At 37.1% G+C, this 16,194-nt stretch overlaps 1 protein-coding gene across 2 annotated transcripts in view; it reads left to right on the top strand.

Annotated features, from left to right (window-relative positions):
- Positions 1-16,194, top strand: part of PDZRN4 (PDZ domain containing ring finger 4) — a 369,700-nt gene that overhangs the window by 143,364 nt on the left and 210,142 nt on the right. The window lies entirely within an intron of this gene.

The raw sequence follows: 16,194 nt of genomic DNA, 5'->3' as shown, positions 1-16,194 counted from the left end.
TATAAGAAATTAAAGATTATACAAATAGATGGAGAGATATACCATGTTCTTGGATTGGAGGAATCAACATTGTGAAAATGACTCTACTACCCAAAGCAATCAACAGATTCAATGCAATCCCTATCAAACTACCACTGGCATTTTTCACAGAACTAGATCAAAGAATCTCACAATTTGTATGGAAACACAAAAGACCCCGAATAGACAAAGCAATCTTGAGAACGAAAAATGGAGCTGGAGGAATCAGGTTCCCTGACTTCAGACCAACCACAAAGCTACAGTAATCAAGACAGTATGGTACTGGCACAAAAACAGAAAGATAGATCAATGGAACAGGATAGAAAGCCCAGAGATAAACCCACACACATATGGTCACCTTATCTTTGAAAAGGAGGCAAAAATATACAGTGGAGAAAAGGCATCCTCTTCAATAGGTGGTGCTGGGAAAACTGGACAGGTACATGTAAATGTATGAGATTAGATCACTCCCTAACACCATACACAAAAATAAACTCAAATTGGATTAAAGACCTAAATATAAGGGCAGACACTATCAAACTCTTAGAGGAAAACATAGGCAGAACACTCTATGACATAAATGACAGCAAGATCCTTTTTGACCCACCTCCTAGAGAAATGGAAATTAAAACAAAAATAAACAAATGGGACCTAATGAAACTTAAAAGCTTTTGCACAGCAAAGGAAACCATAAACAAGGCCAAAAAACAACCCTCAGAATGGGAGAAAATATTTGTAAATGAAGCAACTGACAAAGGATTAATCTCCAAAATTTACAAGCAGCTCATGCAGCTCAATAACAAAAAAACAAACAATCCAATCCAAAAATGGGCAGAAGACCCAAATAGACATTTCTCTGAAGAAGATATACAGATTGCCAACAAGCACATCAAAGAATGCTCAACTACATATATCATTAGAGAAATGCAAATCAAAACTACAATGAGGTATCATCTCACACTGGTCAGAATGGCCATCATCAAAAAATCTAGAAACAATAAATGCTGGAGAGGGTGTGGAGAAAAGGGAACACTCTTGCACTGCTGGTGGGAATGTAAATTGATATAGCCACTATGGAGAACAGTATGGAGGTTCCTGAAAAAACTACAAATAGAACTGCTATACGATCCAGCAATCCCACTACTGGGCATATACCCTGAGAAAACCATAATTCAGAAAGAGTTATGTACCAAAATGTTCATTGCAGCTCTATTTACAATAGCCCGGAGATGGAAACAACCTAAGTGTCCATCATCGGATGAATGGATAAAGAAGATGTGGCACATATATTCAATGGAATATTACTCGGCCATAAAAAGAAATGAAATTGAGTTATTTGTAGTGAGGTGGATGGACCTAGAGTCTGTCATACAGAGTGAAGTAAGTCAGAAAGAGAAAGACAAATACTATATGCTAACACATATATATGGAATATAAGAAAAAATAATGTCATGAAGAACCTAGGGGTAAGACTGGAATAAAGACACAGACCTACTAGAGAATGGACTTGAGGATATGGGGAGGGGGAAGGGTAAGCTGTGACAAAGTGAGAGAGTGGCATGGACATATATACACTATCAAACGAAAAATAAATATCTAGTGGGAAGTAGCCACATAGCACAGGGAGATCAGGTCGGTGCTTTGTGATCACCTAGAGGGGTGGGATAGGGAGGGTGGGAGGGAGGGAGACGCAAGAGGGAAGTGATATGGGAACATATGTATATGTATAACTGATTCACTTTTTTTTTTTTTTTTTTTTTTTTTTTTTTTTTTGCGGTACGCGGGCCTCTCACCGTTGTGGCCTCTCCCGTTGCGGAGCACGGGCTCCGGACGTGCAGGCTCAGCGGCCATGGCTCACGGGCCCAGCCGCTCCGCGGCATGTGGGATCTTCCCGGACCGGGGCACGAACCCGTGTCCCCTGCATCGGCAGGTGGACTCTCAACCACTGCGCCACCAGGGAAGCCCTGATTCACTTTTTTGTAAAGCAGAAACTAACACACTATTTTAAAGCAATTATACTCCAATAAAGATGTTAAAAAAAACAAAAAAAATACCAAACAAAAAACCCCCCAGTGTGCCTGGTTATATAATTTTCTCCAGCTACATTCAACTATGTTCATCTGGAATTTGAGTTTTGCAAAGAGAGTACAATCAAGGAGGAGAGAAACCATGTAGTTGAAAGTATGATTAAAATAATAAACTTTGGCTTGTAAGTTGGAGAATGAAGCCAGGGGGAAGTTGAGAGAAGATGAAAACTTGGTGGGTCCAGTACCCTGGGGACCATAACATTGTAAAGAGAGTACTATTTGAATAAGGAAGAGAAGAGTATAGGAAGCTGTGATTCCACAGTGGAATGTTTGCATTTCTGAGTTGGAGACAGTGCAGATTCTGTTGATGATGAAATCTCGGGTATGATCCAGAGAAAGTGTACTGAGGTACTGTGAAGGACGAGATCATCTGAGACAAGGAGGCCAAGAACTTGAGAGTCTATTAAATTGGATGGATAAGACTGATTACTGATCAAGTTATCAAGACTGGATAAAGTTTGTATGACAAGGAAGACAAGGCCCAGAGCTAAATTTGTGAATCAAGGGCAATGACCAATAAATGAGTAACAATGGCTCCAAAGAAATGGTGAGGGCAGAATAGCAAGTTTTGCAAGAGGCAGATGAAGAAATGGTCTGCAAGTGGAAATTGGGGTGGGTAGGGCTAAGAAGGAAATTTTCTCTACCTGATTGACCTGAAGTACATGAAATAGCCACAACAACAAAAAATAACAACAATGAAATAGCTGTCGAGAACTTACTGTGAGTCAAGTTCCTGTTCAAAATGGTTTACGTGGATTCACTCATTTAATCATTACATAACCCTTTGAGAAGTAAGGACTGTTAATAATATCCCCATTTTAGTAAACTGAGGCAACAAAAATTTAAGTAACTTTGCCAAAGACAGACAGCTAGTAAGTGAGGCAACCAAGGTTCAAATACTGGCAGCCTGACTTCAAAGCTAGTGCCTCTAAACCACCACATGGCCGCCTTACTCTTTAATTGGGAAGGGAGAGAATTAACATTTCTGAAGGAGAATGTGTTCATTGGGTTTCAGGTTGCTCTGGGACCATTTGGTATCAGTAAGGTAAAGCTCTGAGATAGGAAAGCCTACGTCTCAGACCCATGCTGCAGTCCAGGCCTCCCTGTAACCCTTTCTTTCTCGGCAGCCACACGCTCCAGCACAACAGCGTCTCACACCCCCTCATCTACCACCACCCAACCTTGAACCTCGGTGGGACTCCATCTGAACTTCTGCTTTGCCAGTTGTTGGAGCAGACCGCTTAGTCCATGGCTAGGGAGAGCTCTGCCCCTCAGTGGTCTCACAGCAGTTTCTGCCACTTGGTTCTCAGACCGTTGCTTGTTGCTTGCATGCTGGATCCTGTTTTCCAGTCTTCCACTCTGCCTCCTGTCCTGTCTTCAGTCAACTCAGACTTTCTTCACTCATTCTGCTTTTACTCTGTCCTCCATGGCAAATCCCCAGTATGGCTTGCAATTTGATAAAAGAAAAAATAATTATGGACTTTCTTGTTATCTTTTATTCCCATAGCATTCCACCAGAAAATCTCTCCAGTTCTCACTGGCTATTGAACATTAATTGTTTCCAAGTCCTATTAAATAGTTTATATTTGAGAAGAGCTATGTGAATGAAAGCATATCATTATTTGTGTAGTTTATAATATTTTACTTTGCTTTGATCTATCACGGTACCCCAACAATCTTTGTTGGCTCAAGCTGGATACACTTCTCATATCTAGTTATTTTTGTGTGAGGTGCAAACTGACTGACAATTTGGACAATTAAGCATTCTACAACACTAGTCCAAAGTGAAATTTCCCTCTTTCTAATTCCACTGGGCTTTCAACTTGCTGACAGGGACCTCTATTACTTAGCTTCATGTCTACCTTCTATTGATAGTGTTTTTGTTATTGTTTTCACTTATGCACACCTCTTGGGCAGAGGCCATCCTTTCTCTGGAAGATTTCAGTAAACCATTGCCTCTTAATTAGCATTTGAGTCTCTGGGAGCCTGTATTTGCTAGCATTTCACCAATCTGAGTCCATCAGAATAGTATCTTTCACAGGCCTTCTTGCTGCTGCGTTTTCATTATTCTCAGATCTTTTCCAGGTTTTTGTTTGGTTTGGTTTTCTTTGCTCTTTAATACTGAGAGTCTGTCTTTGGTAGCACACAAAATGTAATGAAGCTTTGGAAGTATTCAGTGAAAAGTTATAAAAAGAAAGAGAGAGAGGAAGAAAGAAAGAAGCCAAATTGATGAGTGTTGTTCTAAATGCAGATGGCACTGATTAGTTTGCTGAGATCCTTCTCTGAAATAAGCTCAGTACCATCACCTTCTTATCTCCGAATCAGCCTTCCTGCCAGAAGTGATGGCTGGGACAATGCAGATGGCTCTCAAATAGGAGCTTCTCTCAGAACCCAGTCCTTATCACAGCTTTGACTGGCAAAGGCTGTCATTCATGCTGTCACTCACAGTGGGTACACAATAGATCCTGTCTGCCTTGCATATCATAGATAACTAGACTAACAGGGGCTGTATTTAATTCCTTGGTTAAAGAAGAAGCGAAAAGATAAATCACTGATTATAGAACATCTGATTTTCCTTTAATTTACTTGTCACTGAAACTGTAACCTTGTGTTCTAGATCAGTTAAATTGGTCAGCATCCCTAATAGAAACTGCCATTTTAATAAATTTTTCTCAAACTACCACATATTTAAAAGTCCATGTATGTGACTGTTTCAACCCTGTGTCTGTGTAACAGTCTTTCCTTGGAAAAACAGCACCATGACTTTGATGTGCTTTGGAATTCTTATCCTAACGTTTTAAAATAAAAGAAGCACTAATGATCTTGATAGAGCATTCTTGAAAAAAAAAATTGGTTAAGTAAAAACGAAAATATGAAGGTATTAAACATAAAGATATTTTGTGTGGAAGTCTACTGTTTATACAATACTCTGAATGGTGACAGCAGAGGATTCATTTACACATCTAAAGCAGCTTTGTATATTGACAAAGAAGGTGTTCAAGACAGAACCATAAAATAATCACTATGCCCATTTGCTGCCATGTTGTGTTATATGTCACAAATGTTGTACTCCTTATAATATATTAAAATAATCTGATAAAAGGAGCAGTAACTCTTAGCTAGGTTAATTATGGAGTTTTTACAAAGCTAATTAATGATGTCTGACCTGATTTGTTTTTCTGTTGAAAGAAGGTATTGAAGATTTTACGATATGCAAACACTCCGTAGTATACAATAAAACATATTTATAATGTTTGCCCAGGATATTAGTTTCTTCACTGGATTACTACACTGAGAATGAAGAGGCTAATATTACTTTATGGATATTTCTTTGCTCAATGGTGGGAGAATAGCCACCATATTCAGGAAGATACATGAAGTTAATGTGCCCAAAGTGTAGACGTATGAATTTTACTGGAGAGCATGACTATGAACATGACTCTTGATATCCTAACCAAACTAATGTGGTAGCTTTACCTGGGTATCTAATTTCTAGTCATATTATTATAGTTTTATGCTTATGTTCATTTTTTTTCTTTCTTTTTTTCTTATGTTCATTTATACAGGGAATTTTGACTAAAAAAAAAGGGCATTGCATGGTTTATTAAAATGTTAACTGGAATAAGAGTTCTTTTTGGAAATAGCATACACAAAACTACTTATAGGATAAGGCACTTAAAAAAGTATTCTTTTAGAAAGAATCATAGCTCTTTCAAATATTTAAATATCTGCATGCAAATTAAGGAGAAATTTCTCCTCATTTAACAGTTCTCATTCAGAAATATTTATTTTGTGCCTATGAAAGACAAAATCGATTGCTCTTACTGTTCAACAAATGTGGCAAATAATATGCCTGATTCTACACATTATCCCCTAGAATAAAGTGTGTGTCAACTAAAGGCTGGTTCATTTTGGCATGTGAGATACAGAGAAGAGGAAGAAAGAGTTGAAAAATAGAAGCTTTGGGAAAGGAGAATAATGCTCTTACAAGTGTGTCAGCACTTGTAAAATCAAAAATGAAAACAATGGTGTTAATCTGCCTGAAGCCCAGTAGTGCTCTTATACTGCTCTTGCGGTGACCATTATAGCTTACTGGCCAGCTCAGGGATAGGTTACCCTTGAGTCAAATACCACACCACTCCCTACCTGGTCCAATCAGTGGCCAACTCCACGTAAAGACCAGGCTGGTACTACTTCCCAGGAAACAGGGCTATGTACAGGGAAGTGGCAGCCAGAAGAAGAATTTGAACTTGATAGTCATGTGACTAATATGTCCAGAGCATCATCTCTCTTATATATGTGAATCTGACTCTGAGAGAATTTGTAAATTTGTACTCACTTCTGCACTGGAGAAATGTGATCTCCACTCTGCTTCTCTATCCCTGCCAAGTGTTTTCAGTTTCTTAACCAGTACCCAAAGTAGAAGTGGTCCAGGTCAGAGCTGCGTCCCTCAGAGAAGAAGGGCAATCTTACCAAAAATGGGTAAGGTGACTGGACTACCTAAGGTTAAGAAGTATGTGGTCTCCAACCTGGCCATGTCCTAGTTCTGTACAGTAACTTGCGAATTTAGGGATGGCATGTAGCATTCAGAACTCCAAGGGTGGGCAGGCTGCAGGAACAATGGAGACTTGCCCCTGGATTTTGATTTTATATGTAGGTGAGTTCTTCAGAGGAAGCTCAGAGGATTTTCATAGCCTGTCCAGTTTATCGTATTACAATAATTATCATCTTGTGTCAGTTTTTACAGTTTCTGCTCTTTGTCTGAGCCATGTCTTTGTTTACGTAAAAACCTCTCAGATGACCTTGATACCAGGATTAAGCTTCCTTGGTCACCTGCCAGGATGAAAATGAAGTCATTCCTTGGAATCCAATAGAGTTAAATAATCTTTGACCCTGTCCTCTCCTGGAATAGACAATACCAAGACTATAATGGATGCTGGGCTACCAACATAGATGACTTAGTTGAGGCCTCAGGATTCATTCTCTTCCTAATGAATTCGCTTTCTTACTAATATGACGTGGATGACTATTCACAATAAGAAAATAACTGGAGGAAAGGTTTTCTATAACCTTGTTCTCTTAGACATATACCATATCTAGATATGTGGCTACAGCCAGCATATAATTTTGTTATTTAAAAAGGACTGATTGATGTTTGTTCTGATCATTTGTTTCCACATTCCACTTCAATAATAAAATAGAACCTAGTAGTACAGTAAATTAGTTCATTCATTTATTCATCTAGTTTTTATCTAGTGCCAACTATGCCAGTTCTCACAAATCTCAAAATTATGAGGTCCACAAGCAATGTATGTAGGTTAGCATTTTGAACTTATTTTAACAGAATGAAAATCTTAATGTGAAACTCTTGTAGCATTAATTATCCATTTTGAATATTATTCAAAGGATTCTTTGTAGTGTATGCAGCAAAAATGCCATGGGTCACAATAGATCAGTCATTTTTGTTTTCTTTTCTTTTGGTTTTAGTTATATAACTTATGCAGGCATAGTCCTGCATTGGGAAAAGGAGGGAATTATCCATACCCTGGCTCTATTAACCAGGTTGGACAAATTTTAGTGCACTAGACAGATAACATATCTATTGGCAATGGAAATGTATCACTCTCTTTAGCACTATACCTATCCTTTTTGGTTGCAGAATGCTAGCAGGAACTGTGTTAGTTATCAATCACTGCATAACAAACTTAAAACAACAAAGACTTATTTATCTCACACAGTTCCTTAGGGTCAGGAATCTGTTTACCTACCCAGTTTAGCTGGGTAGTTCTGGTTCATTGTCTCCCATGAGGCTGCAGTCAAGATGTAGGCCAAGGCCGCAGTCATCTAAAGGCTTGACTGGGGCTAGAGAATCTGCTTTCTACCTCACTCCTACGGCTCTTGGCAGGAGGCTTCAGTTCCTTCCTGGCTGTTGGTTGGAGGGCTCAGTTCCTTGCCACAAGGTCCTCTCCATAGGGCTGCTCATCACATGGAAACTGGCTCCTCCCAGAGTAAATGATCCAAGAGAGAGAGTGATTGCTTAGACACATAAGAGCTACAGTGTTTTCATAAACCCATCTCAGAAAGCATATGTCATCACTTCTGCCATATTCTATGGTTAAAACAGACAACTCTGGTACAGTGCGGGAAGAGATTACATAGGAGCTCACGTATCAAGAGGCAAGGATCATTGGGTGCCATATTGGAGGTTAGGATCAAAGACTTCTAATCCAATTCCCAACTTTTTTCTGGAGAAGTCTGACCAAATTAGGCCTCTCTTTAAAGCAGTGATTCTCAAAAGAGATGATGAGGTACAGAGTTGGAAAAGCATGTTCACATTATAGTGTAATTTTATATTTTAAAGTGAGAAAACACACTTTTTAATATGGGCTACAGAAAATTAAATTTAGCTATTATCCTTCTTTATTTGTGGAAATACACAAGTACATGCATGTTAGCGATCTTTTTAGGGGAAAAACTTGACTTAGAATCTTAGTGTGTGGAGGGGATTTTTATTTTTATTTCAAGGAGCAAGGTTTTTGTTTTTTTTTTTTGTGGTATGCGGGCCTCTCACGGTTGTGGCCTCCCCTGTTGCGGAGCACAGGCTCCAGACGCGCAGGCTCAGCGGCCATAACTCATGGGCCTAGGCACTCCGCGGCATGTGGGATCTTCCCAGACCGGGGCACAAACCCGTGTCCCCTGCATCGGCAGGCGGACTCTCAACCACTGCGCCACCAAGGAAGCCCAGAACAAGGTATTTTTAATGCTGAAACTAAAGCAAAATTAGAAACTCATGGTGAAAACATAGACCAATTATTAGACTTATTATCAATTACTCATTAATCAATCATTTCATAGTGCTCTGATTAATAAAGATTTGTTCAGGTTTAATAAGTTAAAATATTTGTATCAAGTCATGTAAAGGTATCAAGGATTTCTTGGGAGCCTTATGGTATATAGATCTAAAAATAAATTTTAAAATATTATTGTAAAATTTAATTATTCAGTCCTAAAATACACAAATAAGATAGTATATGTCTACTCATTATTAACACAGCCATTTTGTATGTGATTGCTTCATGCTAAAGCAGCTTCCGTGAGTTGGAATCTATACCACAGATCAAGGAAGCTGATTATATTATTCTGTTATAGTAGAACAGCAGGAAGAGTTCAATGAGGCTTTTTATCTTAAATTATATTTTCAACTTGACCTCATTAAATTTTTTTCCTTCTGTTTGTCATTGTTAGGCTTACTATTTTTCATATTTCCTCTCGGTCCCTTTTTAACTTGTCCTTTAGAAATATTTCTGCAATGGAGAGTTCATTATTTCTCTAGTGACAACATATTGAATGCCCTAATGCACTGATTTCATTGTGCCTCATGAACTACATTTAGAAAACTTCAGGTAGATTTCTTATTTGCTGACTATTTCTTAGAAAATCATTAAATGTCAAAAGCTATTTTTCTGTTTATTCATGTCTATTTTCAAATTTATTTGTAAAGTGTCCTTAGGAGAGAAGTTGCTGTAGTCTAACAAGTGAAAAAATCTCTACTTTTTTGCATAGATTTTGTTTTTTAGAGTGGAAAAATAAATAGGAGATGGGAGAATTTTTTTCTCTAACAGATGACCTAAATTTCTTTTGCAATGAAGCTGATCTGTTTTCTGTGAATTTTTGTAGTAATTAATCTATTTTTCAACTATTGTGTATATAACATGGGAGTAAATATATATTTTAAATGTTTCACATAAGTATCAATACGGGTATAATTTTGATTTGAAGATAAAGTTAATCTAAATGAAGTGCAGTTTTCAAGCATCCTTAAAAAAGAAGGGAAAAAAAAAGAAATGTAATCAGATGAGCCAATGTTATTAGACACAATGACTGGAAGGACTAAAGTAACTCATAATGAATTATAAAGAAAAGGGCCATTAAACTGGAGAATCCCAACAATCAAGTGGAGACATTTCAGGCTCTTCAGGCATCACTGCTGGAATAAGTGCGTTATCACACTAAGATTTTATGAAAGGCTGTTACATTTTTACAAACTTTAATCTGTTTCATTTTTGTGTTTAAAGGATGGGAGTTGCATTAAAATAAAAATTCCATTTGGGTTATTATCTCCCCAGCTGTCTGTACAGACCACGGGGCTGGCCAGAGAATATTCTCATTATGTGTGTGGAGCAGTTACCCAGTGATTGATGCTGCATTAATGCACAGTGCAGACGAGGTCCTTTTGTTACTGAATATTAGACAAATTAGTTCTTACAAATTCATGACCCACCGTCCCCCCCCACCGGTCGGTGTGTCTTCCTCCTCCTTCTCTCAGTTCCCTACGCATCTCCCCTGCCTTGCTGCCGGGCACCTGACTTGACTGCCATGGAGAGTTAATATTGCTAGTAACCTTCAGTGGAAATGAAACCGAGGCAGCAGGAGGTGGAGTTTGACAAAGGAAGGGGAAGAAAACAGACGTTGGTCCTTCCAGTCACACAATGTACAACAAGGTTCTAGTCATTTTCCAAGATACCTCAATGTAGTCATGACAAATGAGTGTTTTGTTGTCATATTCCCAAATTAGTTTTCCTTCCCCCACTTTATGTGAGGAACCATTTATCTTCTCAATTGCTTTAAATTTACTTTTGTCAGGATAGGGAGAGAGGGGTCAAAAAAAAATTTTTAGACAGTTTTTTTTAACCATGAAACACAGTATGGGAATGGGTATACCTTCCTTCCTTTTGCCCAAAATGTTTGTATTGGAATTCTTCCTGGAATTGTTTTAAAAAGCAGTCCAGATATTAAAACTGAAAAGTAGATTTCTGGGCATGATCAATAGTTTCCCATTGGATTATGTGTCATATATATGTGTTTTGTTGTGAAAAGGTATGCCATTGATTATCAAATGTTTAGAGTTCTAAAAATATATCATTACATGTGTATTACTAGAAGAAAATATTTTGTGCTAAAGCTTACTGTTTTCACATTAAATCTTGAATATGACAAATTTCCAGTTGTTCAGATGATGAATCAAGCACAGAAAAGTTAACTTAGCCAATGTTACCTAGTTAAAATAGATCCTGAACCTGTCTCCTGAAAAAGTGGTCTATAGACTATATTTGATTTATGAATGAAAATGAATTAAAATTTATTTTATTTTCAGTTCAACTGTTTAGCTATCTCCTTTGTTTATGCAGCTTCTTAATGTTCTAAATTTTAGTTTCTAACACAGTAAATACCGATATGTAAATATTGTTATATTTATTCGATAAACATTGATTATAGTCCACTAACCAAAAGCTTGATGGGTCCTGCCTGAATAATTTTTTTAAGTATACAATTCAGTGGGTTTTGGTATATTTAAAGGATTGTGCAATAATCTTTGCAATCTAATTATAGAACACTTTTGTTTTCCTAGAGGAAACCCCACACTGTTAGCAGTCATTCCCCACTTCCCTCCAACATCCTCCTACTAACCTACATTCTGTCTCTATAGATTTGCTTATTCTGCACATTTCATATCAATGGAATTACAAAACTCATACAGTATGAGGTCATTTGTGTGCGGTTTCCTTCACTTAGCGACATACTTTTAAGGTTTACCCATTTTCTTGCACATATTAGTACTTTATTTTTTAAATTGCCAAATACTATTCCGTTGTATGGATATATCACATGTTGTTTATTCACTTATTGGTTGATGAACATTTGGGTTGTTCCTACTTTTTGGCTATTATGAATTATGCTACAGTGAATATATATGTACAAGATTTTATATGGACATTTGATTTCATTTTTCTTTGGTATATACCTAGGAGTAGAATTTCTAGATCATATGGTATCTCTATATTTAAACTTTTGAGCAAATGCTAACCTGTTTTCCATAGTAGCTGCACTATTTGACATTCACACCAACAGTGTGTGAGTATTTCAATTTCTCTATATCCTACCAATACTTGCTTTTGTGTGTCTTTCTGATTATAGCCATCCTAGTGAGTATGAACTTGTGTCTCATTGTAGTTTTGATTTGTATTTCCCCAATAATTAATGATGTTGAGCATTTCTTATGTGCCTATTTGCCATATGCATATCTTCTTTGGAGAAATGTCTATTCAAATCCTTGGCATATTTTTAAATTAGGTTATTTTTCTTTTTATTGTTGAGATGTAAACTTCTTTATATATTTTGGATATAAGTATCTTATCAGATATATACTTTGCAAATATTTTGTTTCATTCTATGGATTGTCTTTCATTTTCTTGATGGTATTATTTGCAGCACAAAAGTTTTAAATTTTGAGTTGCCCAATTATATTATCTTTTATCTTTTGCTGTTTGTGCTTTAAATGTTATTTCCAAGAAATTATTACCTAACTCAAGGTCACAAAGATATACTCCTGTTTTATTCTAAGTAGTTTTAGCTCTTAAATATATTGCTAAATTTTATTTGAAACCCTCTTTAAAGGACACCTTGTGGTGTAGGCCTAATTCTTTTTGGCTTTTGGCTATTTTTTTTTCTTTTGGCCATGCAGCGCGGCTTGTGGGATTTTAGTTCCCCCACCAAGGATTGAACCCAGGCTCCCAGCTGTGAGAGCACGGAATCTTAACCACTGGACCACCAAGGAATTCCCTAATTCTTTTTGGCTTTGCCAATTATATAAGTCAATTCAAAAAACAAATATATGTGAGTGACTCTTATGTATTCAAGGCGTATAGTCAGAATTATTTCCTAGAATCTCATAAGTCTGTACTGAAGGTATTCTGCCTAACAAAGAGTAAGAGACCTAACACAAATAACTAAAATTTAGGATAAAATATGACAAGGACTACATGAAAGGGATTGAGTCCATATGTTGGGAATTCAAGGAAGATCATCTGTGGTTGTGGGAAGTGATATTATTCATGTTTGACTTAAATTTTGAAATAAAAATTAAGATAAAGTTTTGGCAGATTTTTCCTGATTTAATAAAGATCAGGGACTTTACTGATTAGTCTCACTGGCATGGGGTTTCCAGAGTGGACTGTCTTGAGATCTTGCCTGCTCTGTGCCATAGAGCAGTAGTTCTAAAAGCATTGGCAGAGCACTGAGGGTCCCTGAGACCCTTCTAGGTGGCCTGCTAGGTCAAGACAATTTCCCTAATAATATTCAGACATTATTTGCCTTTTTCATTGTATTGACATCGTGCTGATTATGCAGAAGCAATGGTGGTTGCATTAACTGCGTTAACAGGAATCAAGGCAGTGGCACCAAACTGTGCTAATAGTCAGTGTGTTCCTACTGCTACAGACTTGCAGTGAAAGCTAAAACAGTCAGTAAATAAATAAAATGCCAGTTTCACTTAAGAACATCCTTGATGAAGCATTTAAATTATTAATTTTATTAGATCTTGACCTTTGATTGCATGTCTTTTTAGCAGTCTGTGTGATGAGAGGGAAAACCCACGGAAAGCACCCTGCTGTATGCTTAGATCACCAGGTGTGCTCCAAATCTTACTAATGTAATTACTCTTAGTCACTAATAGTATGGGCAACTGAAGCAATTCCAGAGTTTATTTTCAACAAACCTGCAATTGCTGTGATTTTGGTGCCTAGACAAGATGGCACAGAGAGTAAAAATTGTTCATAATTTATCTTGACTGGAAAACTAGATAGATAAGAAGTCTATAAGTGCTCAAAATAGATTAAATAAAGATACTCTCAAGGGTTCAAAATAACATTATTTATATAAACTTACAAATTTGATAAATTTAATTGGAAAAATTCTACACAATGATAAAAATAATAGGATTCTGGAACAAATACATTTCAGTTTAATTTGAGCATAACTACCTGATTTTTTTTACTTAATAAGTAGCCCCCAAAAGGAGATTTAGATAAAACATGGTTTTCTGGAAAGCATATAGGAAACAGTAATAACTTTTTAAAAGGTAGTGTTAATAGCTTAGAACTTTGTATACATTTTTGGAATCTATTCCCCCAGTCAGGTTAGATATGTTGTTATTATATCTACTTTATGAATGTGGGAGCAGAAGAACTGAAGCCAGCCCCAATCTGCGTCTGAGTTTGTTTGACACAGAGCAGGCTAACTTCTCATCAGGGTGGAAACAGTGGTGCCACCTTCGTCCCTTCATCTGCACCATACCTGGGAGGGATCTATATGTATCACAACCATAATTTGGGGAGTGTCAAAGCTTTATTCTGATTCTGGGCAGGATTCAATATTTGACAAAAGTCCAATCTAAAGGAGGTGAAATAGGTGTATTTCTTCTGGAGTTTCGGGTCTTGGACAAGATTCTGGTTGTCAACGGGCATTAAGTTTTTAACCAGGAATCAGCTGAATATATGATTTGGGCTCTAGAGAGAAATCTGGGCTAGAGATGTAGACCTGAGTCATTACACTATAGGTGATAGTCACTGTAAGACATGGCATTGTATCAGAAATTCCAGAGAAGGGTTGTTATCAATTTCATTTTAACAAAACAAAACAAGTGAGGAGTGATATACATTAGGTAGCAGTAAGCCTTGTAGGTAAACTAGCTGGAAATGAGTGGGGGATTGAGATATATAAATAGATGGGAAAGTACAAGGGGAAAAGGTGAAGGACAATAATTTGGGAAACAGCCAATATTTGTATTCCATTGTTCCAGCTTTACTGAGATATAATTGGCATAGAGCATTTTGAAAGTTTAAGGTCTACAGTGTGTTTATTTGATACACTTATAAGATGAACAATTTGGGGGGACCTCATGGATATGATGGAGAACATCCACTATTAAACAGGTGGATTGAAGTAGGGGAGGTCTCTTAAAACTTTTTCAAGGAAGAGAGATGAAGAAAGAGAGCTGGGAAAGAAACAGTATGAAAGCTAAGGAGGAGACTTTTTTCAAAACAGTGGGAGTGGCCATTGGATCTGGTTACACCTAATGGTCATGTTAAGGGAAATTCTGAAAAAAGGTGCACTGAGGTTAACAAATGAAAGCTACATCGTGAAGTCAGTGTTAGATTAACTGGAGTAGTGTTGCTAACTTGCACAATTTTGAGGATACAAAGACAATGAGCACGGGCTCCATGTCTAAGAAGCAAGGCTATGAAAGGAAAGAGGGTGAGGGAGAGCGTCATCCTGCAAAAGGACAGACAGTCAAGAAAGTGCGCTTGTTGATTTATACGGGACAGACTTAAGCATGTCAGAAGCTAATGGTAAGAGCCAGTGGCAAGGGAGTGATGGGTGATTTATCTGGGTGACTGGTAGCTCCTATTCTATTTGGGATAAGAGACCTTGAGTTCTTTTTATTTAAATAACATGGCATTTCTGCCCTGGATAAACTTATTTTTCTCAGTTCTTTCCCTTTATGTCTTACAGAACTTTTGTTACATGGTTTAAAGTAAAAAATAAATTATATGAGAACAAAATAAATTATTCTAGATCCTTATTATGATAATGCCTCGATTAACAAAAAATCAGTTAACTTATTAACCCATATTTTTTTCTACACTTTTCATTTTATAGAATGGAAGTATGTGGAGGTGGGTGATTAAAATTTTAATTGAAAACCTACTTCAGCCGCAGACAGGCAATCAGTAAGCATTTATTATGTGCTTCTCTCCCCAAAATATGATGATGTGTTCCAGAGTTGCTGCAAAGTATTATAACACATGGTCTTATTGTCATGAAGGTTGCAATCTGTGGATATAAAACTACACACATGAACATATAGTGAATGATGTGACAGTATGAATGATAAACACCAAAATGAATGATACAGATTAAATGCAGTAGGAATTTAGAAAAAGTATCTAACACTGAGTTGAGTGTTCACAGATAACTCCTTGGACAAGATGGAATTTACGTAAATCCTTAGGCTGGGTAGATGTGAAGATAGAGAAAAAGGCATTTTGGCTGGAATGGAAGTAGTACTTATTCATGAATTAGGAACTACTATTTTTTGGTGATATACTAGATGTTTTAATAAGCAGAATCATAATTCATTCAATGATTTGTGAAGGTGAGTAGGAACAGGACTGAGTATACCATAGATTAGTGGGTTAATGGTTTGGTTAGGACATTAGTTAGCCAAAAAGCTCTCTTGTCCGCTCTCTCT

Source organism: Stenella coeruleoalba (genome assembly GCF_951394435.1).
Source record: "Stenella coeruleoalba genome assembly, chromosome: 11".
Classification (NCBI taxonomy): domain Eukaryota; kingdom Metazoa; phylum Chordata; class Mammalia; order Artiodactyla; family Delphinidae; genus Stenella; species Stenella coeruleoalba.
The sequence above is the reverse complement of the archived record's forward strand: the minus strand, read 5'-3'. Positions and strand labels throughout refer to the sequence as shown.